Here is a 23,493-nt window from a genome sequence, read left to right on the forward strand (position 1 = left end):
TATAGCATACAAAGGAGAAGGCGACCCAACCGACCACGTCGAGGCTTACGAGTCTCACATGTCGGTATGGGAGCAACCCGATGAGGTTTGGTGCCGAATCTTCCCAACGACACCGCATGGGATGGCACGAGTTGGTACAAGGGGCTACCCGACGGGTCGGTATATCTTTTACGCCGACCTAAAGGACACGTTCCTAGCCCAAGATTCCCGCAACAAGAGGAGGGCCGTGGAGACATCGGACCTCCCGACTATCGACAGGGGAGGCGAGTCTCTCCGAAGTTATGTGAAGAGGTTCGACGCCAAGGTTCGGAAATTCGTGAGTCGAACAATGAACCGGCACCTTCGCGGCGATGAAAGGCCTCCCGAGGGGAGACCTAAAGAATGAGCTCATCAAGTGCGGCGGCCAGAGACTAGACTCCGCCAGAAAAATGGTCGATCAAGCCATTAAGGTGGAGGACTACCACCAAACCTGGGTTGGCCCCAGCGAGGCCGGCCACTCAGAAAGAAAAAGCCGCCGGGAGGACAACCCGGATGAAAGACGCCGTGACGATAATAGGTCACGGTCTGACAGGTCCACCAGGAAACGGAACTCGGCGGATGCTGGGTGGAGTTCGGGAACGAACCGCCAGAGGTGGTACAATGATCACACCCCCCTGGCCGTGTCTGCCGCCGAGGTTTTCGCCCTGAGCAAGAGCGATGGTCAGAAGTGGGAGAGACCTCCCAGGCCGAGGAGTGACGGTGACACGAGCCAGTACTGTGAATACCACGGCCACACCGGTCACCTTACTGACAACTGCCGACACCTGTAGAATGCCATTGAAGAGCTGATCCGGAAAGGAAGCCTCGGCAAATATGTTGCCAAAGGCCAAAAGACCGACGTTTCAGATAAGAAATCCGTCTTCGAACGGATAGGAGTAATCCATGTTGTCATCGGGGGCAACGAGAACGGCGGGTCCGCTCATGGGCACAAACGGCACCTGAATGAGCCGTATCAGGCCATCAACTTCGTGCCCAACACAGCAACTCCCGCTTCCAACATCCCCGATATAACTATTGGAAAGAAGGATTACGAGGGAGTCATCGCCCCTCACAGCGACCCACTCGTAGTCCACTTGGACATAGCCAACCACCTGGTGAAGAGGTGCCTGATTGACACAGGCGCCTACACAAAGATTATGTACAACGAATGCTTTCTCAACCTCGGTCTGAAGGTTGAAAACTTGAACCCCTGCACCAGCCCGTTGTACAGCTTTTCTGGAGCCGGCCTGGTACCCCTTGGGTCAATAAGGCTGCCGGTGAGGTTCGGCGAGGGAAGTGCGGCCAAGAACGTTATGTCTGAGTTCGTAGTCATTGACGGCTCGTCCGCCTACAACGTTCTCATAGGCCGAGTCACCCTGAGCGAGGCCGATGCGAAGAATGTCCATCCGGGCTCTGACATTGATGTATGTCTCGGACCGGGGGAAGCGCATAAGCTCGTTTCAAAGAACGAAAAGGACGAAGTGGTCAATGTCCAAGTGTCCGCCAGAGGGTGCAACGTGCAATCCTTCAAAGTGGCGAAGAAGTCAGAGAAGGGGAAGAGCCCATCCTTGCAACAGGAGGGCGAGCGCATGGGTACCACCGTCGGCATGGTTGAAGGAGCGAAGACCGAGGAGGTAGAGATTGACCCAGCTGCACCGTAACTATCGGTGTTAACCTGGAGCCAAAGTTCAGAGCCGCACTCCTAGATCTGCGGAGAAAGAACAAAGACGTCTTCGCCTACTCAGCGGCCGAGATGCCAGGCGTGAGCCAGGAAGTAATTGTTCACAAACTAAACGTACTCCCCACCGCTCGCCCTGTCAAGCAAAGGATGAGGAACTCCACAGCCGAGAAGGATGAGGCCATCAAAGCCGAGGTAGATAAATTACTGGCGGCAGGCTTCATCATGCCTTGTACCTATCCTGAGTGGTTAGCTAATGTTGTAATGGTGAGAAAATCATCGGGGGCATGGAGGATGTGCGTGGATTTTACCAATCTTAATAAAGCATGCCCCAAAGATTGCTATCCCTTGCCTCGAATAGATAGCTTAATCGACGCGACGGCAGGCTACACTATCTTGAGCTGCTGGACGCCTTCTCAGGGTATCATCAGGTGTTCATGGCCGAGGAAGACATGCCAAAATGCGCATTCATCACTGCTAACGGCACATACTTGTACAAAATGATGCCGTTTGGTTTAAAGAACGCCGGTGCAACATACACAAGACTGGTGGACAAAGTGTTCCAAAATAAAAAAGGGCGAAACATTGAGGCTTACGTCGACGATGCTATTGTAAAAAGCAAGTCCGACAGCGAGCACTTAGCCGATTTACGCGAGACATTTTGTTCACTAAGGAAGTACAAGATGAAGCTCAACCCAATGAAATGCAACTTCGGTGTCCGGGCGGGTAAGTTCCTCGGCGTACTTGTCGGTGCCGGGGAATTGACGCCAATCCGGACAAAGTCCAGCGATCCTAGACTGCCGGAGCCGAGGAATCGAAAGGAGGTCATGATGCTGACCGGGAGGATGGCGGCTCTAGCCCGTTTCATCTCTCGGTCAGCCGATAAAAGCACCCCATTCTTCAAGGTGTTGAAGGGGAATAAAGACTTCGGCTGGGGGGAGGAGCAGAGCACAGCCTTTAAACAGCTGAAAACTCATCTTCAGACTCTCCCAACCCGGTCCAGGCCGATGATGGGGAAACATCAGATTCAGACATAGCGATTACCTCGGCCACGGTCGATCTGCCGTGATCGTCGAGAAGAGGACAAGCAAAGAAGACCCAATCTACTTTGTCGACCATACATTGTTGCCCGCCGAGAGAAATTACCCGCCGATTGAAAAAGCGACCTTTGCGTCGTCGTCGCTACAAGGAAATCGAAACCCTACTTCGACGCACATCCCGTGACGGTCCTAACCGACCAGCCATTGGAGAAGGCATTGGAAAAATTTGAGCAGTCCGCAGCTCATCAAATGGGCAAGAGAGCTATCCGGCTTCGGCATTCGGTACAAGCCGAGGCCCTCGATAAAGGGACAGAAGCACCGCGATTTCCGGCCGAATGCACATACCAAGAAGAGCAAAACCCCGGAGTATGGGAGGTATACACCGACGGGTCCTCCACGACGAACAAGTCGAGAGCCGCATATACTTATCATCGCCCAAACGGGGACGAGTTCGAGTACGCCTTGAAATTTTCCTTCTCGGCCTCAAACAACGAATCCGAATACGAGGCGATGATAACTGGAGTCGAGCTGGCTAGGGCCGCAGGGGCGGAACACGTCGTTTTGAAAACAGATTCACTTTTAGTGGCTAATCAAATCAGAGGAGAGTACGAGACTCGAGACGACGGAATGGTAAGATACCTGGAAAGGGTAAAACCGACACCTCAAAGTTGAAATCTTTTCGGATACAATGCATTCCTGTGTCCGAGAACAACCGAGCCGACGCCCTCTCAAAACTCGCCGATTCAACCATCAAGAATGTCACCAACCGTGCTTTGGTGGACATCGGAATGCCAAGAGCATTACTGAGGCCGTCGGCATGGTGGGTAACATAGAGACCGAGACAACCTAGATGACTCCGATAATGAAATACAAATTGACAAATGCACTACCGGAGGACCGCAGTCTCTCGCAGAAAATAAAGAGGATCGCAGCAAGGTACTTGGTGTTCGAAAGGGAATTGTACAGGAGGTCCGTGACGAGGCCACTCTTAAAGTGCGTCGGTCCAGCCGACGCGGAGCTAATACTAACGAAATTCACGAAGGCATCTCATGGCCATCACATGGGGCAAGAACACTAGCCCACAAAGCTCTCCGAGCCGGCTACTTCTGGCCCACCATGCTTGCGGATTCCAGAGCCAAGACCAAAAAGTGCAACAACTGCCAAATACATGCTCCGGTGATACATGCGCCATCCCGAGACTGCAGGCAATGGTACTTAATCCCCTTCCTTTCGTACGGGGGGATGGATCTACTAGGGCCATTTCCAACGGCATCCGGCGGAAGAAAGTTCTTGATTGTCGCCGTTGATTACTTCACCAAATGGGTTGAAGCTGTAGCAGTACCTGCAAAGACGACGGCAGCCGTAAGAAAGGTAATCTGGGAAAATGTCATAACCCGTTTTGGGTTACCCCAAGTCATGGTATTCGACCACGGCCGAGAGTTTTGGAGTGACACAATAATGAGCCGGGCCGGAAGGACTCGGTATCAAATTTGCATACTCCTCCGTCTGTCACCCACAGAGCAACGGACGGAGGAGACCAATAAAACAATCCTCAATTGTTTGAAGAAGACAGTTGAAGACCTAAAGGGAAGATGGGCCGATGAACTACCCGGCGTCCTATGGTCCCTGCGAACCACGGAGAAAGAAGCAACGGGGTACAGTCCGTTCCACTTAGTCTACGGGTCCGAAGCAGTCCTGCCAGTTGAAGCAACGGTGCCGACATTCAGAACGGCCACCTTTAACCCGATCGAAAATGAGGAAGGCTTAAAAACCTCCCTAGACCTAGTTGAAGAAAGCCGAGATACAGCACGCCTCAACTTGGCGGTATACCAAAACCAAATGAGAAGAGCTTACAACCGAAGAGTCCACAAAAGGGACTTAAAAGTAGGGGATCTAGTCCTAAGAAAGTCGGCCGCCACCAACAAGGGAAACATTCATGGTAAACTAACGGCCAACTGGGAGGGTCCCTACAAAGTGGTTGAGGAAATGAGGCCGGGTACATACCGGCTGACCGACATGGAGGGTGTGCCTCTGATGAGCCATTGGAACACCGACAATCTCAGGAAATACTTCGTGTAGCGGCGGAGGTGTCCAAAACAATTGTTGGCACCCCAACGCATGTTTACATCTAATGAAGAATCACCCAATTTTTCCATCAAGTGTTTATCCCCTCCGCGGTCATATCGAGGTAGACGCCCCGGCCCAAGCCGGGCAGTCACCCCAAGAATACTGTCGCGTCGTAACCCCTAGTCGCCTCGGCCAACCGAAGGCCTGGCAGGGGACACAACGATCGATACGCCAACATACGCTGTCGCGTCGTAACCCCTAGTCGCCTCGGCTAACCGAAGGCCTGGCAGGGGACACAACGATCGATACGCCAACATACGCTGTCGCGTCGTAACCCCTAGTCGCCTCGGCCAACCGAAGGCCTGGCAGGGGACACAACGATCGATACGCCAACATACGCTGTCGCGTCGTAACCCCTAGTCGCCTCGGCCAACCGAAGGCCTGGCAGGGGACACAACGATCGATACGCCAACATACGCTGTCGCGTCGTAACCCCTAGTCGCCTCGGCCAACCGAAGGTCTGGCAGGGGACACAACGATCGATACGCTAACATGTTCAAGAAAAAGACGTTAAACACAGTTGAGATACGCCTCGGCTAAGCCAAAGGTAAAAATGAAAAGCGCTCAGCTAATAACGCAAGAAGACAAGAAAAGACCTCGGCCAAGCCAGAGGCAAAACAAGCAAACGTTCATTAATGACAACAGACTACAAACGAGAAGAATGCAGACGACGGCCGTCCCCATAGGGATAAGCCAAAACGCAACCTACCAAAGTTTTACATAAACAAGGAAAAGAGAAACAAAAGATTACAGACATGATATTTGAAGCGCCAAAAGATGGCAGGGAGGAAAGGCTCAGTAGTTGGCCCCCGAACAGCTAAAGCTATCCGAGACGCCGGGTGAGTCTGGTGACGACCGCCCGTCTCCCTACGCTTGATGCCGCCCATCATCGGCAGCGAGAGCGTCAATTTCGGTGGCCGCCCCGAGGAAAGCTTGTCATCTCCACATGCCTTGACCTTTCACCTCCTTTTCGGCCTCCTTCACCTTTGCATCATAGGCCGCCTTGGCCTCGGCTATCTGAGCCTCCTTCGCCGCCTCCTCTTTTTCCGCAACCGCCTTTTCATGCGCGATCGGCCATCTCATCCAAAAGTCGCTCAAATTTCTCCCACGGGAAGGAGTCTTCAGGAATGAGCCTCTTGATTGCCTTCCTGGTCGCTTCCTCGGCCTGATCCCGGAATTGAGCGCACAAGTCAGGGAGGACCTTATCTTGAAGCACCTCAATATCTTTCTCCCTTTGGGCAAGAATAGCCTTAGTGTCCGCAAGTGCCTCCGACTGAGCCTCATACATCCCCCTCCATTCTTCCCTTTTGGCAACAACGGCGTCGTAGCCGCCCTTATACCTGTCCCGCTCCTCCAACAACTGGGCAGAGGTGGCATCAGCAGCCTCGACTTTGGCCCTCTCGGCCGATAGCTGCTTCTCAGCTTCCTCCGCACGCTTCCGAGCAGCTAGGAGGTCAAGCTTAGCCTTCCCGGCTTCCCCCTTTGCCGCGGAGAGATCAAGCTTAAGCCGTTGGATCGAGGCCCGGCTGGGGCATGGCCTGCTCTTGCTCCATAATGTAGGAGCCGGCCGGTTGAGTCCACTTCACCGACCTCTTGGATATTTTTGTACCCTCCGCCACAAGCTCGGCGGGGAACCTTCGAGTGCGGAGTCAACGGTGACATTCCTATCACCCACCTTCTCAGTCGCTTCTCGATTGCCGATCGGTAAGAACGGCGGCTGCCGACGGCGGATCTACAAAAAATTGACACGCAAGCATCCATGTCAACATTCATTGACACATCGAGAGTCTCATCATCGGGAATGCATAATGAACCAGGCTAAGTCGAACCACGGGTTAGGTCCGTACCGGTCTGGACCCTCTTAGTCGGGGACCGGGTGAATCACTCTTTTCCCGGCGGCGCGGCCGGCATTGACTCTTTTCTCTTCTTTGGAGGAGGAGGGCCCTTCGCAACGGTCACCATCTCCTCGGAGACATCGATGAACTCCACATGCTCCTTCTGGACCATTGGGGTTGAAGAGGGAGTTGGGATCGACAACGTCGCCGACCTGGATCTTGCCTTTGATGTTCTCTTCGGCACGCCCCCGAGAACCCGCGCTTGAGCCGCCGCCTGATCCAGAGCCTTCAGCTTCTTGTCCATAAGTTCGTTAGGAGCCAATCTGCGATCATGCGCGTCAGCCTGAGGGTGCCGCTCAACGACGTTCCCGTCCTTATCAAGCCCTAACCTCTTCAAGGTCTCCTCCGACAGATCCTGGCCAAACCGGTCTGCAAGAAACCAGACAAGAATTACATAAAAGAAGTAAAACAAAGCTCTAAAAACAGGAGCGTAATAGACAAAGATGGGCCTCACACCGACCCTACTCACCCTGGTTGAGGGCCGGTATGAGGCCGACGCGGCAAAGCAGCTCATCCTGAAGAATAATCTGGGTCGGGGGTACCCATCCCTTCTCAGCATCAAACAGCTGCATCGCCCGCTCCTCGTCGGCACCAAGAGGAACCCTGTTGGCATCCATCTTGTGCTTACTCTGGGAGACCCATTTTTCACGCTCCCTTTTACTCTCGCACCGTAAGTTGACTTGGTGCTGGAAGGACCAGGGCAGCGGATAGTCATCCGACACTTCGACATACACCCACCGCCCCTTCCAGTCCTTGCAGGAAGAAAGCTTATCAACAGAGAGGACGCCCGGCTCCATCTGCACGATGTACCACCCCACCTTACCGGGGGTCGATGACCGAAGATGATGAAGCCGGCGGAATAAATTAACTGTAGGTACCTCCCCCTTGAAAAGACAGAGCCACACGAAGCCAACTATCGTCCTAATGGCCAACGGATGCAGTTGAGCCACGACGACGTTCATAGCTTTGATGATGGCCGTGACGTATTTATTCAAAGGAAACCGGAGGCCATACTCCAGATGCCTGATATATACGCCGATATGACCCGGAGGAGGGCAATAGACCGCCTGACCCTTCCCAGGGATAATAATTTTGTACCCCTCACCGAAGTAGAAGTGACCCTCGAACAGAGTTCCACCGGAACAACTGGCGAATTTGTTGGTCCAGGCACGGTCAGGACCAGTCATGCAAGCCTCGCCGTGATCCAGGATGTGCGGCCTCTCTTCACCAGAAGGAATCCCTTCCTCACAATCATCATCAACATCATCATCCTCCCAACCCTCCGGAGCTTTTGGATCCACTTCAGGAGACGGAGACCTAGGGCCCCCAAACCTTATCGGGATGGCATTTAGTATCTCCTCCTCATCAAGACGTGACGGGGAACCCCCCGGCGCAAGCTTGCTAGGTCCAGCACCAGCAGAAGACATGTTACAACAAAACTTGAGTTAAAAAGAGAAAATTTATTTGTTTACCTTGAAGAAAATGCCACGCCGGAGTGATGATTCTGAAAGCTAGAGAGAGGTTTCGTCACAAGGGCTAGAAAGAAGAAAATTTTTGAGAAAATGAAATTGGTGCCCAATTTCAGGGATTAACTGCCCTATTTATAGGGGAAAGCCCATGAAGAAGGACCAATCAGGGCACAACCCATGAAACGTCAGCCAATCAACAAACAGACACGTGTCGAACATGCAGCCACGGAATGTCAATCGTCGCAACAGTTGAATGTCAATCAATGCAACAGTAACCAAGCGTCTTCAACACGTCCTTTCATATCTCTCTGCCTGTTCATCTTCCTCAACAAAATTCCTAAGTACCCGTTTCTCCGCCGCAACATGATCAACCAAGCCGAAAAGCACCGGCCGGGGGCAATCGAAACAACCGCACTCTCCACCCCGGTCTCGGCCAACGTCATTGTCTTTTCCACATCGGATGTCCATTACACAACCATGTGGAGGGGGATATGGTATGGCCTCGAGCTACGCCGAGGTAGAAGAAGCCGGGCGAAGTTTTGTCTTGCGCGAGAATATACGCTCGATACATCGGAGCCCATACCACGGCATGACTACGGCTGGGGCAAATTGATGGGGCATATTCTGCGCCCGTGACGATCAACATATTGAGCAAGGTCAAAGATATCCACAAAGAAGTCAACGGCTTAGACCCTAACAAGCGAGGCTGTCGGCTGTTAGATGGGTCCCGGGGCAACCACCAGACGGGGCACACATCCGCGAACTCATATCCAAGACCCCTCGGCGGTGAGTCAACAGGGCCCGCCGGCCTGCCATAGGTCCCTCGGCCGAGGGGTAGGTCAGTCTTTCTATCTGCTAGCCACTTGGCCACTACGTGACAAAAGGTGAAAGTCTATAAATACTCCTCTACTCTCATTGAGTAGAGGATCCAGAATTTAACCTAAGAATCACTATTCACCTGGTAATATCTTCCTTATCTCTCTACAATACGTCCTTTGCCAAGTAACAACAACTTACCTCTCTAAGTTACTGACTTGAGCGTCGGAGTGAGTTCGCTCGGCCCAAAGCCGAGCCCTCAGTTTGTTCATCGTTTCAGGAGACCGCAAGGAGGATTCAACTAAAGACGTCATTCTACAAGCACGGGTGGTAACATATAACTGCTCTGGAATTACACCCGGAACAGAAACAGAAGTAGCTATTTGTTGCTTCTATTTCTAGGGGTCAAATTTGATGTTCGGGCTTAAAAAAAGCAGTTTTAGTTTTTCTAAAAATTGGCGTTTGTCCTAGTTTGTGTTTATGTAGTGAAAAAACACTTTTAAAAGTGTGGCCAAACACATACTCAGCCTAATAGTTGCTTTATCCTTGGGATTGTACAAATATGATGCTCAAATTTTAGTTCAGATTCTCTCTCAGACGTGGTTAATCTTAGTCTTAGTTGGTTAAGGAAAAATAAAAATTATTGGGTTTACCCTTTTATGATTTGGTATTAGACTGGATAGAGTGGTAATGGACTTTCTTATGTCGTCTAACTCGACTCCAACTCTCCAAGGCCTACCTAGGTGGCCTATTGTGTTGAGCCGTGTCATTCTAGTTACAAAATTTAATCTTGAATTTGACTCTTACAAAAGTGAATCAATCTAAAATAATCTCATAAATGACCTTATAATACCTAAATCTACGGCTGAGGTAACTGTCTAGAAAGTAGAAACATAATATTTATTCAGTAACTCTGCTATAAGACCGTCCTATAACATATAACGGGTCTAATAGAAGAGATTAGCCCAATAAGAGGATGAAATTAAAAAAAATATATAAAACCACCACTACCCTTTCAAGCCACGTCCTATTCATCTTCCTTGATGTCCTCAACTACTCACTACCCCAACTTCTCCATCTCCGTTGCAAACTTGCATCCCACATCCTGACCGCCACCACCTCCTCCTCCACGGCCACAAATTCGCGTCCTCATCTCTCCATCAATCAATCAAAACTCAAAGTTAAGATTTCGATAATCATTGTCGATGGCTCCTCTAACGCCAACAATTGACAACTAGGTTTCGTATTTGATTTCGATGTTCCAGTTTTTAAAGTTGAATACTTGTGTTTCTAAATGGAAAACTTTGTGTTTTAAGGTGCAAATTATGGCTATTATTTATGGTTAATTGAATTTCTTTAGCTTTCTACATATTTATCTCAGAATTTTAATTTGAAAACTTCTTATGATTAGATGAAGACTCAAGGCTTTTAATTTTGCCAAAAAAAAAACTTGGTACTGCTTTATTAATGTTAAGTGAGATTATAGTTTCATAACTAGGAAAAATTACAAATAACCACCATGTATTTGCGTATTTTTACAAAAAATCACCATGTATTTGCATTTTTACAAATAACACCCAAACTTTCATGTATACTCCCCAATCACCACCGTATATCTACTTCGAGACTCGTTTTTCTTATTTTTCGACTCGTTAATTAGAGATTTATGTCTAATACCCATATTACCCTTTCTCTACATTACTCCTTATCCCCAAAATCATTCGAGATCATTTGTAAAATACACCCAAATCACATGAATCTCTAACTAAATCCCCAAATCCATAGATCAATTGCTTACAATCAACTGAGACCCAAAATCATCGATCAATTGCTCACAATCTTTCAACCTCGATCTGCTAAAGGGCAACAAGTTGAAGGTTATTGGTTGCAAAAAATGCAGGATGAGAAATCAGCAGTATGTCGGGTTATATATAGCATCTTCGACGAAAATCGATTCAATGCAGAGACAATACTCGATTCAATTCTGGGACGAAAACCGTTTACAAAAAAAGGGACTTAATTCAAAAGCGCAAACTGGGACTAATACATCTCGGTTTCGATTCCGAGCTCGACCTTGGTGTTGCTCTAATGATGGTTCAAGCTACGGCTGCTCGAATGGTAGTCGGAATGGCTGGGGCGAGTTAGTGAAGTAGAGTGGTGGCGCCTGGTAGACTCAGGCTTTGGTTCCCATTATGTGTGGGCAGGGGAGGCCCATTGCGGCGTGAACAAGGAGTAACGGTGGTCAATTGGCATTGGGTTGTGGCGGAGATGAGGAGCTCGATGGATGGCGGTGCCGACCATCGTTTCTGGCTGCCGCTGATGGTAGATGTCGGGTCTCGTCACCGAATCAGAATCAAACCAAGTAATGGAAGCCATTAGTGATTGTAGTACAAATTTGTGAAGTGAGGGTAGCTTTGATGGTGGTTGTCAATTTAATTACGGAGTATTTTCAACTCCCGGAAGCATTTCGTCGATTAATACGCCCTTCTTCGTCTCTGGGTGCCTAGGTATCCACCATAAGCCTTTCCTCGTTTGAACCTCGCCCTTACCTTAACTTTAAGGTTATGCCATCCTAAGGTGCTGCTAAATGTAAATGGAAGGATCTTATCAACGTCCATGAATGATAAATAATAGATCGAACGACCGAATTGGAAAAATTGGGTGCTATCATATAATATAGCTTTTAGCTTTGTGTCGGCTAAGTTGACGAGTTGGAAATGGTAAGAGCTTAGTTGTAGCCTGTAGATAGTCAGTAAATGGTGTGAACTATGAAGATGCTGACTTGTGATCAATTGATCATGGATTTGAGAATCTAGTTAGTGATTTGGGGGATTTAGTTAGGGATTTATGTGATTTGGGTGTATTTTACAAATGATCTCGAATGATTTTGGGAGTGAAGAGTAATGTAGGGAAAGGGTAATCTAGGTATTAGACATAAGTTGTTAATTAACGAGTCAAAAAATAAGAAAAACGAGTCTCGGGCAGATATTGTAATACTACGGTTTCTATGTCTATGGGTACTCTATCGAGTGGGGCTTACTCTGTCGAGTAAGTATGTTTTTACGCAAAACAATAGTCTTCCTGTTGGGTACTCGATCGAGTACGTGTGACACTCGATCGAGTAAGGGGCACTCGATCGAGTAAGTCACTTACTCGATCGAGTAAGTCAGTCTTATGGGTTATTTTAGCCGGGTTTTGTTAATAACGCGTGATTAGTATAAAAGGATTCCGTCATTCTTTTTAATCACTTTTTACTTTCTAAAACCTTTCAAAGAGAGAAAAAGGAGTTACGTTGCATTGTTCTTCGCGTTGTTAGCAAATTCCAAGGACTAGGATCGTCGGATTGTCTTGTTCTTTACACTGCTGCGTTCGTCGCGTCAAGGGTAAGATTCTTGTGTAATTTTTATTATGTTTCGTTGAGTTTGTTTAAAACCCTAATTGGGTAGATTTGGGGGTTTTGGGTGTATTGTGTTGATTAGGTGGTAATTATGTGAATATGTGTTATAGGAGAAGGATTCGTAGAGGAACATTACTGATTAGCTGCTGTGACGATCTTGTGGTTGCTATTCCAGGTAGGGATTCCCTACTCGGTTATTGTTTACATAGTGTTGTTGATGGTTGATCATTGTTGTTGATTTGTATCGTATTGGAATTGGGAATTGGTAATTGTTGTTGTATAATGTGGTTGGTTGTGATTGCATGTCTGTGGTTTGCAAGGTGCTTCCTCGGCTGAGTGGAGTCACTTGCGGTAGTGGCTTCACACCCTTGATTCGCCCTCTGTGGAACCCGCCACAGAGGGGATGTGCACATTAAGGAATATGGGTTATCGCTCAGATGAGTTGAGCGGGGCTTAGGTGGGAACGGCTTCGGTCCTCCACTGGCGGTGTGGAATACTTGTTGCGATGGGTATTCTGGCAGGACTACACACTTTAGTGTGTAGTCAGGTGTGTGGAGTTATGATGGAGATTGGATGATTAAATTGGATGATTGTTGTATTGTTTTTGTTGTATTGTTTTATGTAAACAGTAACTGACCCCGGTTTAAATATTTTGAAAACTGTGGTAATCCATTCGAGGATGGTGAGCAGTTATTGAGTATGTATGAGATGATGCACATGGGATAACTGAGTTGAGTTGCCACGAGATGTCTAGAAGTCTTCCGCTGTGTCTTAAACATTCATTTACATTATTTGGATTAGTATTTTTGGGAATAGTTGTATTTTAATTTATCAGTTTTGGTTTTTGGACTATCACTTTAAACATATTTAATAAAGTATGTTTCTTTATTGTCTATTTGATATACATTGCCTCGGGTAACCGAGATGGTAGCATTCACATGCCTTAAGTGGTCCTGGTAAGGCACTTGGAGTATGTGGGTGTTACAAAGTGGTATCAGAGCGACGATTTTGGAACCTATAACTAATGAACCCAATGAACTTAGGGAGTCAAAATAAAAATGAACCCGGGTAGGAGTTGTTAGGAGCTAATACAAAGACTTCAGAGACGTCCTAAAGTCGCGATCTCGCCCTACAACTTTGAACCGGTCACTATGGGGTGTGTCTTGGGATCGTTATGTGTTTATCTAAGTATGTTGCATATCTATATAGGAATGTGTTGTGTGAATTGGTGGATGAATGCATGTGGAGGATGGGGAATGTTGTGGTGAAGGGTGATAAGTAACATGAGTATATGTGTTGATTGAATAATGGAATTGCATGATAAATGATTTCAAATGTGGCTTATTAGAAACATGTGAAATAGAATGTTGATTGTTATATATACACGTGTGTTTATCGACTTATATATATATATATATATATATATATATATATATATATATATATATATATATATATATATATATATATATATATATATATATATATATATATATATAGTTGGTTGTAAAGTAGCTGAGTTGAGCATGCGGGTAGTATACGAGTCAGCATGACTCGATCGAGTGGGTGTGATACGATCGAGTGGGGTGTATACCATTTCTGGACAGTATGCTGTTTTTAGGCACTCGATCGAGTAAGTAAGGGGACTCGATCGAGCGAGGTCAACTCGATTGAGTAAGTAGTGGGCTCGATCGAATGAAGTTTTTGATGCTTTCTGTAGATACCCAGTATCTGCACCTTCCAAAAACTACCCGATGATGATCGGACTATAACGTGTTTTTGATATGCGTGCGTGGATTGGTTATACATGAGACGGTTTAATGCATTACTCGGATATGAAAAATGATTTCAAAAATGGTTTTCTAACTTCATTTGCATTAAAATAACACTATTTAGAGTTAAAACCGTCTTCGGACCCAAAACCGACTCAGAAACCCGCAACTCGAGTCAACCTGAGTCAACACGAGTCAACCCGAGTCAACCCGAGTCTTAAATGTCCAAAATAATGCTATAAATAGTTTTATCTTGCCATTTGCATTAAAATGACCCTAATTAGAGTCAAAACCGACACCGGGCCAAAAACCGACTCAAAATACAAATCCCGACTCAACACGGTTCAAACCCGAGTCAAGCACACAAAACACCTACCTTAAGTAACACCCAAAATCATCTTATTAGGTGCCCATATTGTTACACGACATCTCATTTGATTACCACAAATCAAACCAACAAAACAATGGATGGAGAAACGGCCACGTCCAAATTGAAAAGGACAGGGCACCCTATTGCATAGCAGGCATGCTCGCACCTCAATGGGCTATCTCCTTAGCCTCCAAGCAAACTCAACCGACCTACCACCCCACATTTCTCTATAAATACCAACCTTCACACACCACAATGTTTACGCGAGTGTCTTCCCCCTCACATCTCCCTTAAACTTCTAGACTCGACTTTCTAAGTCACAAAATCGACACGTGTTTTCGACCTACCGATCGAAAACACAAGCCTTACACATTTTGGTTGGTATCGTCGCCGTGCATTCGACCGACCCATTCGACCAACTCAACATTAATCAACATGTTTTTCAACCACATATTGTCACTCATTTTCAAAACAAAATCTTATTTTAAGCCACTCTTTTAAACTTCTTTGATCGTGAGTAGTCGCTACGAGAAAACCGTCTCTAAAGTCATGTACGTCGCAAACATCATAATACGTAAGTTTGAGGGTGTAAATAACTCATTTATTTCATGTGTTTACTATTTTTATTAGTTTATAAGCATGAACAATGCATAACACGATCCAAAAATCGGAGAAATGAGCCAAAACCAGATTTTGGCCTGAGACAGAGGCTGCTTGTATAGCAGACAGGCTCGCGCCTAAACCCCCTCTCAGGCCTTAATCCAGCCGTGTTTGTATTCATCTTTTCGCAACATTTTACTTTTATTTTCTTTTACGGTTTTTACGATTTTAATTCATTTTTATGACAAACTTTTTAACCATAAATCGTAATCACCCTTGGTTCCTTATACCATGACGGTTTTATCCGTGACTCTGTGATATTATTTGGTTAATTACATTTTAATGGGTATTGTAACACTCTTTTTTTTTCTTTTTCATTTTCCTCATTTATTTACACTTTCAAACATATTAGTCATAATTTAATCATCTTTGGTTCCTTATACCATGTCGGTTTAATCCGGGTACGATGACAAACTTGACTAATCACAAACAAATGAACTTAATATATTTAGTTCATATCAAACATTTTACATTTTTATTTGTAAACTATACTTTTCAAACTTGCAAATCCGACAGCGAATATTACTAAGATAATAGTAATTATTCCAAGTCATGCAAATCATTTAATCACAAAACGATTTTAAACAACCTTTTTAACAACCAGGAGACGTCCATTGGGTCGTCGTGTGACTCGCGCCCTAAGAGGCTGTCTGTTTTCATATTTTAAAAACTTGGGCAGAGCCCTTTCCCTCGCCAATAGGCTCGCGCCCTAATAGGGCTGCCTGGCACTGCTCCTGCTTCCTTTTAGTACATGTCTAGGACGATCCCGATTACGGTTAACCCGAATACGTGACGGATCAGATTGACGAGTTTGCATTTCATACTTTATCTTTTAAACACACTTTTTCAAATAAATAGATCGTGTTAAGCATCATAACCCGAATTTGCTAAGATTTTTAATTTCCATTTCACATGCAAATCAATCTAAATCCAACTTTGACACCAATTTCTTGGTGCATGGATAAACAAACCGACTTAGCAAATTCTCACACGTTAGGTTAAGACTTTTGGATGCGCATTCATGCATTTTAACCGTTTTATCAACTCTTGCACTTAAACAACCACGATCGATCAGTAGTGGCCGCTAATGCGGGCGGGATTGGGTGTTCGAGAGTTTCCCAATACGTACCCTCACCCCTTACTCAGAACCTATGGATAGTGGATGACCTTATCCAGGGCGTACGAGAGTCATTCTAGCGATAAGATGCTAAAGGGGGACAATTCCTTATCTTTAGTACCTATGGCAAGCACCGCTTTTTGCCTTGATCGACCTAGGTATAAAGTGGATTTGAACGGTTTCCAGGCATCCCATAATTGCTTGGTGGTGACTCCGAACATCTCTGTATCGTTTCGAGACCTTTACCGAGACGAAACCGACCGATCTAAAATGATCCGGTCGAAAGCATTTTTACGCCACCGAGCATGGCTATCAAAAGACCGCTGCATGTCCACAGATTGGCTTGGCGTGCAGGTGGCCCATGTCCACAATTTTGCGACTCCGCTGGGGAAAACTAGGACACTTGCGTCTTTGTGATCCGTAGAGGTGAAACTCGAACGAGGTCATGGTTAAAGTGCATTAATTGATATTACGGTCATAATTCGGGTTCCTTGTCCGGGCCCACAACCTAACCTTTATCGACCAATTGGCTCGTCCCGTCGGCGTGAGTTTTCTCATCCCCGCGTTTTGAATCCCGATTGAGTCAAGCATACCATTGACGTTACATATTTCTGTTTCGTCAAAGAGCTTTCACTTCCTTCGTGCACGAGGCTGGGGCACCCTCCTTACACATTTTGTTTGGATTGGTATCCCTCTCGAAAATCGGGGTTTGATCGCTTGGTATGTAACCCACCCTGTTAAGCCAAAACCCGTGTTAGCATTATGCATAATATAATGAAACTGCAAGTGCTTATGTGTTATGTGATCATAAGTCCTTCCGCGTCATTTTCAAACTTTCAAAACACCTTTTGCGTCGTTATAATGGCCGTTTCAAACCCCGGTCTTTCGCCAACCGTTGCAAACCTTTTTAGGCCGTCGTAATGACGATTTTCAAACCCGGTTTTTCATAACCGTTTCAAAAGCACCTTTTTAGGCCGTCGTAATGACAATTTTCAAACCCGGTTTTTCATAACCGTTTCAAAAGCACCTTTTTAGGCCATCGTAATGACTATTTTCAAACCGGTTTTTCACAACTGTTTCAAACCTCGGCCTTTTGCCGACCGTTGCACATCGTTTTATGCCATCGTAATGACGATTTTCAAACCTGGTTTTTACCGTTTCGAAGCACCTTTTTATGCCGTTATAATGGCCATTTCAAAACACGGTTTTTATAACAATTTCAAATGCACCTTTTCATGCCGTTGTAATGACGATTTCAAACCTTTGTTTTCACAAACCATTTCAAAATACCCTTTTACGTCGTCGTAATGGCCATTTCAAACCTCGGTCTGTCGCCGACCGTTGCATTTTCAAAGCGCGCTTTTACGCCGTCCTAATGACTAATTCCACCCTCGAATTTTCAAAATTCGAAAATCAATTTTCAAACAAAAACACTTTTCAAACCGTCGTTATGACGATTTCAACCCGTGCAACTTTCCAAATTTCAAATCTCATTCTCGAAATCAAATTTGGCTTTTCTAAGCCGTCGTAATTGTTGGAGCATGTGTCCTCCACAAATTAGTGTGATAACATTTGTAAATCTCTTACAGGTTCACAAGGGTATACTTCGTATATTTAATCAGTTGATTAACGTTTACCTAATAACAGTTGGCTTGCTAGAAAGTTTGACGTTATTATCATACAGATGGCGGTGATCAACTGGTCCCTAAAGGTCACACCTATAGGACGTGTTTGAGAAATGTGGTCATAGAAATATAATCACATTGATGCCCAATATGACTAAAACGTTAGTCAATGTGTTGATGAGATAATTATTTAATGATAATTAAATAATATTAGTTGAGACGAATTAACTGTCAATTCGTAAAGTAAATATAATAAGTTATATTTAATTAAATGTATATAATGTTAGCTTGGGCCGAATTAATCATTAATTCGTAATTAAATATAATCAGTTATATTTAATATCAACAAGTTGAATGTGTCATAGTGGTAATAGTGAGGGTACACAAGCCAAGAGGTCATGTGTTCGATCCTCACTAGATGACAATTTAACACACTTTATATATTTTTGGAAAGACCAAAAATAAGGAGCTTTTACTCCTTATTTCGGTCTGATGGCCGAAAATTAGGAAAGTATTATTCTTTCCTAATTGACTCGATAATTCGGTCAGTATAAGAAAGAAAGGGAGAGAATTATTCTACCCTAATTCTTTTCTTGACCTAGCCTCTCTCTCTCATCAGAAAAAACACAAAACAACTAAAATTTACAGAAAATTTCAGATCGATTTCTAGCATAATCAAAGGGCATATCTCATATCGTCTTGGGTGCAACTGATAGGCGAATATCAATTTTGATATTGTTCTTAGGCCATATTTGCTAGGACCGAAGGTTAATTCTGAATCCTTTATACTTTGTTTATGTATTTTGTTTATGACTATTAATCATCTCTGTTAAATTCGTTATAATCCTTCAAGTTTAAGGGAAGTATACAGATTATTTCCCACAGTAATGACGATTTCAATTCTCACACTTTTCGATTTGCATACCGTCTTTCAAAGGTTAAAACGGTTTTCTAACCCGTTGTAATGACGAATTCAATCCTCACAATTTCCAATTTCAAATCATTTGAAAACAAATTTAACCGTTTTCAAATTTCAATTCAAAATCAAATCTTTGAAAACAAATTTAAACGTTTTCAGATTTCAAATCATTTGAAAACAAATTTAGCCGTTTTCAAATTTCAATTCAAAGTCAAACCATTTGAAAACAAATTTAACCGTTTTCAAATTTCAATTCGAAATCAAACCATTTGAAAGCAAATTTAACCGTTTTTAAATTTCTATTCAAATGCAAATCTTTGAAAACAAATTTAACCGTTTTCAAATTTCAATTCGAAATCAAATCTTTGAAAACAAATTTAACCGTTTTCAAATTTAAAATTCAAAATCAAATCTTTGAAAACAAATTTAACCGTTTTCAAATTTAAAATTCAAAATCAAATCTTTGAAAACAAATTTAACCGTTTTCAAATTTCAATTCGAAATCAAATCTTTGAAAACAAATTTAACCGTTTTCAAATTTAAAATTCAAAATCAAATCTTTGAAAACAAATTTAACCGTTTTCTAATTTTCAACCCAATTTTAAATTCTTTGAAAGCAAATTTAACCGTTTTCATAGCCGTTGTGACGACGATTCCAAATCTTCAATTCTCGATTTTCAAATCCGTAATTCTGAATTTCGAAACCTGCCTTTGAAAACCACGTACTGTTTTCTAAGCCTCCGCAACCATGATTATTTCAAACCCGTCTTCCGAAAATGAATTCAACCTTTTTCGAAAGACAACCTCAAACAAATCTTGCTCTTTGAAAATTTTCTATTTTTTAAAATCCTTCTCAAATAATGACATCAAACATATCAGTCCACCTTTCCGATTCAGCCTCGAGTCGATTAGGGTCTAGTCAATGTCAAGTCAAGTCGTCCACATAACGTTAAGTCTCCGCCGAAGTTAGTACCTACCTTCTGGTATAGGTCGTGTCGCCTAATTGTCGAGACATCTCCAATGGTGTTAGCAGAGTCAAAACCTGTCGGGTTTTAAACCCGCATTTCCCCTACATTATGGGTCAAAGGTCAAGTTTGTGTACATGTCTTGTCCGACGACATCACGCCAGCAACACACATCCAAACTTAGTCAGAAGTCGTCTGTCTAGGCATCACTATGCCGAAGTTGACACTCGAGTCTAAGTTCAAAGTCATGCACCAAGAGTTTAAACACAAGAGGTCATTCACGATCTTTAATCAACTCAAGATCTAGTCGCACCGTCGCGTCTTCACGACGTAACTGCTATTAATACTTATGTGTCGCACTTGCCTTTGTTTGTGCAATACCTTGCCAAGACAAGTTATAACGCCTATCGTTATGTCAAATAGGAATCCCTTGGGTGCCATCGATCGTCAACAAGAAACTCCAGAAGCCAATCAATCTGCATCCGTGATGACTTCTGCCGAAACCAACAACATGGTCCTTCGACTCCTAGCAAGCTGAGGACAAAATGATAACAAGGAATTTTCCCTCTTATGATATTGAGCAAAGGTTAAAGCTCCTTGAAAGCCGACTACTTGCCAATGACAAAACCAACCCTAGTTGGAGGGCTACCAAAACCACTGAAGCCAATTCCTTAGGTGCTCCACCAACCAAAACCAGACGACCTCATAGGTCCTTCCCTAATTTGGGTATGCCTTATGCCATAGCCTTGGAAAGGTTACTCTCCCAAGGAAATCTCAAACCGATTTGTCCAACTCCATACCCTCTACCAAACAAGCGAGGACGTAGATGGGACGGAAAACTATTTTGTCAATATCACCAAGGTCGCAGACATGACACTGAAATGTGTCTCCCCCTAAAAGGCGTTATCCTTGACATGATTGAAAAGGATGAATTACCACAACCTCCCTCAACAAACAACAAGAACAACCCTCTAGAAAACCCTATTGGACACAACGAGGAATCCTTCCTAGACTCCTCTCACCTCATCTCTCCTGACGATGAGAAAATTCATGCAATTGATGAGGATGGCATACAAAGCGGTATAATGATGCTCTCCGTCGCCATCAACAACATATTCTCAAAGCTGCAAGTGGCTATCGATGATTTGAACACTCGGGTAGCTAACTTGGAGAAAAGGCTGGGTAATACCGAAAATGAACCTGGCCGCCAAGGAGAAGACCAACCCTCCATTCACCAACCAACAGCTGTTGAAAATGAGGAGTCATCTGATGGTTCCCACATCCACGAACCTACCAACAAAGAACATGAAATCACCTCACCAAAATCCCTTTCAAAATATCAAGCAACATCCCAAAAACTTCCCATTGACAACGACCACATCCTGTTTCCGCTCAGGGTTGACAAAAACAAAACTCACAAAAACATACCCAAAAACACCAATGTGGGAACCATAGGAAAACATCAAAGGGAATTCGTAGATCTGGGAATAACATATGGCACCGCTCTAGAGATACTTGCTTCAGAAGGAATGCTGCAACCCATTGGTCCGACTCCGGACAAACCTGAACACAAAAGAACCCGATTCTGGGATGGTAATGCATATTGCCAATATCATCAAGGCAAGGGCCATGACACCTGCTTCAAACTCAAGCATACCATTCAAGATATGATCGAAGCTGGCAAAATCATAGTCGCACCTCTCAGTCAAGACAATCCTCCAAGATGTCTCAAGCCAAACAGCAAGGTTGAACGTTCTCAAAGGACATTCACCAACCTCAACACAACCTATGCCCCAGCTCTTCAAAAGCTCATAACTGAAGGGAAGTTACAACAAATCGGGCCCACTCCGGACCCGCCTGAATGCAGGAAAACCCGTTTTTGGGATGGTAGTGCCTATTACCAATTTTATCAGGGAAAAGGTCATGACACTGAAGCATGCTTCAAACTGAAACATGCCCTTCAAGATATGATCGACAACCATCATCTGATAGCTTCATCCCTAGGCCAAAAAAGTGACGAAGACAACCTTAATGAACATCTCTTTCTGCAAGGAGATCAAAGCCTCATGGACTATTATCCTCATATCGTCCCAAACAACGAGAGTGAAGTGCTCAATTGGGTCAATGCTCAAGACCAGACATTCAAATCGCTGGATGCTGCGAAGGAGACCTTCGAGGAGGAAAGTGATGGTTAGGAGTCCGTATCTACGATTGAGTCCGAGTCTTAGGGTTTCTCATAACTATCCTAGTGTCTGTCCTTTTATGCCTAACTGATAAACCGGGGGCTGTCCCCATAAGTAACACATATTCATCAAGTCTTTGCTAACATCTTATTTATCTAAATAAAAGCATGATTTCCATCTATCGTATATTCTCCCCTTTACCATTTCATGTTGACAACAATAATTGATTTGAGAATTGATTTAAAACAAACAACATGTTCCAGTTCAATTTGAGTACACTCGAGTGACGTTCCGTATCGAGTTAGCAGAGGACTCAAAACTCCGTGTCCATTCTCTTTACCTATTCCGTGTCTTGCAATAGAAACCTTTCATTAGCACCCAATCTTGAGTGAGCTCTTATCAACGGGATTCTATGATGAACCCAGATAAAAAACCAAGAACATCTCCTTGTTCATGATCAATGACGGAAGGCAAGCCCATTCCCCACAAAAACATCCCATCACAAAGAATCAACCTCTCACCAATGGGTACATCCCTGCTTGCCCCTTCACCATCCTCAAACGAAGGACAACAAAAAACGAGTAGATCTAATCCTACCAATCCCCCAAAACACAAACAATTGTCTAACAAAAATGTTAGTCTAACCCACAAAAAAAAAAAACGAAATAACGAAATTGAAATTCGTTATTTTCTCACAATTTCAAATGACGGAATTAAAAACCGTCACTTTTCAAAGAAAATGAAATAGCGGAATTCAAAATTCGTTATTTTCTCACAAATCTAAACGACGGAATTAAAAACTGTCCTTTTCAAAAAAACGAAATAGCGAAATTCAAGTTCGTTATTTTTCCACAATCTCAAATGACGGAATTAAAAACCGTCACTTTTCAAGAAAATGAAATAACGGAATTCAAAATTCGTTATTTTCTCACGACGAAATTAAAAACCGTCCTTTTCAAACAAAAAACGAAATAGCGAAATTCAAATTCGTTATTTTCCCACAATTTCAAATGACGGAATTAAAAACCGTCACTTTTCAAGAAAATAAAAAAGCGGAATTCAAAATTCTTTATTTTCTCACAATTCCAAACGATGGAAATAAAAATCGTCCTTTTCAAACAAAAAAAACGAAAGCGAAATTCAAATTCGTTAGTTTCACACAATTTCAAATGACGGAATTAAAAACCGCCACTTTTCAAAAAAATGAAATAATAGAATTCAAATTCGTTATTTTCGCACAATTTCAAATGACGTAATTAAAAACCGTCACTTTTCAAGAAAATGAAATAACGGAATTCAAAATTCGTTATTTTCTCACAATTCCAAACAACGGAAATAAAAACCGTCATTTTCTCAAACAAACACAAAATAGTGAAATTCAAATTCGCTAATTTCACAAATTTCAAACGATTGAATTAAAAACCGTCATTCTCAAATCACAA

The sequence above is a fragment of the Silene latifolia genome, chromosome 1 (genome assembly GCF_048544455.1).
Source record: "Silene latifolia isolate original U9 population chromosome 1, ASM4854445v1, whole genome shotgun sequence".
Lineage (NCBI taxonomy): Eukaryota > Viridiplantae > Streptophyta > Magnoliopsida > Caryophyllales > Caryophyllaceae > Silene > Silene latifolia.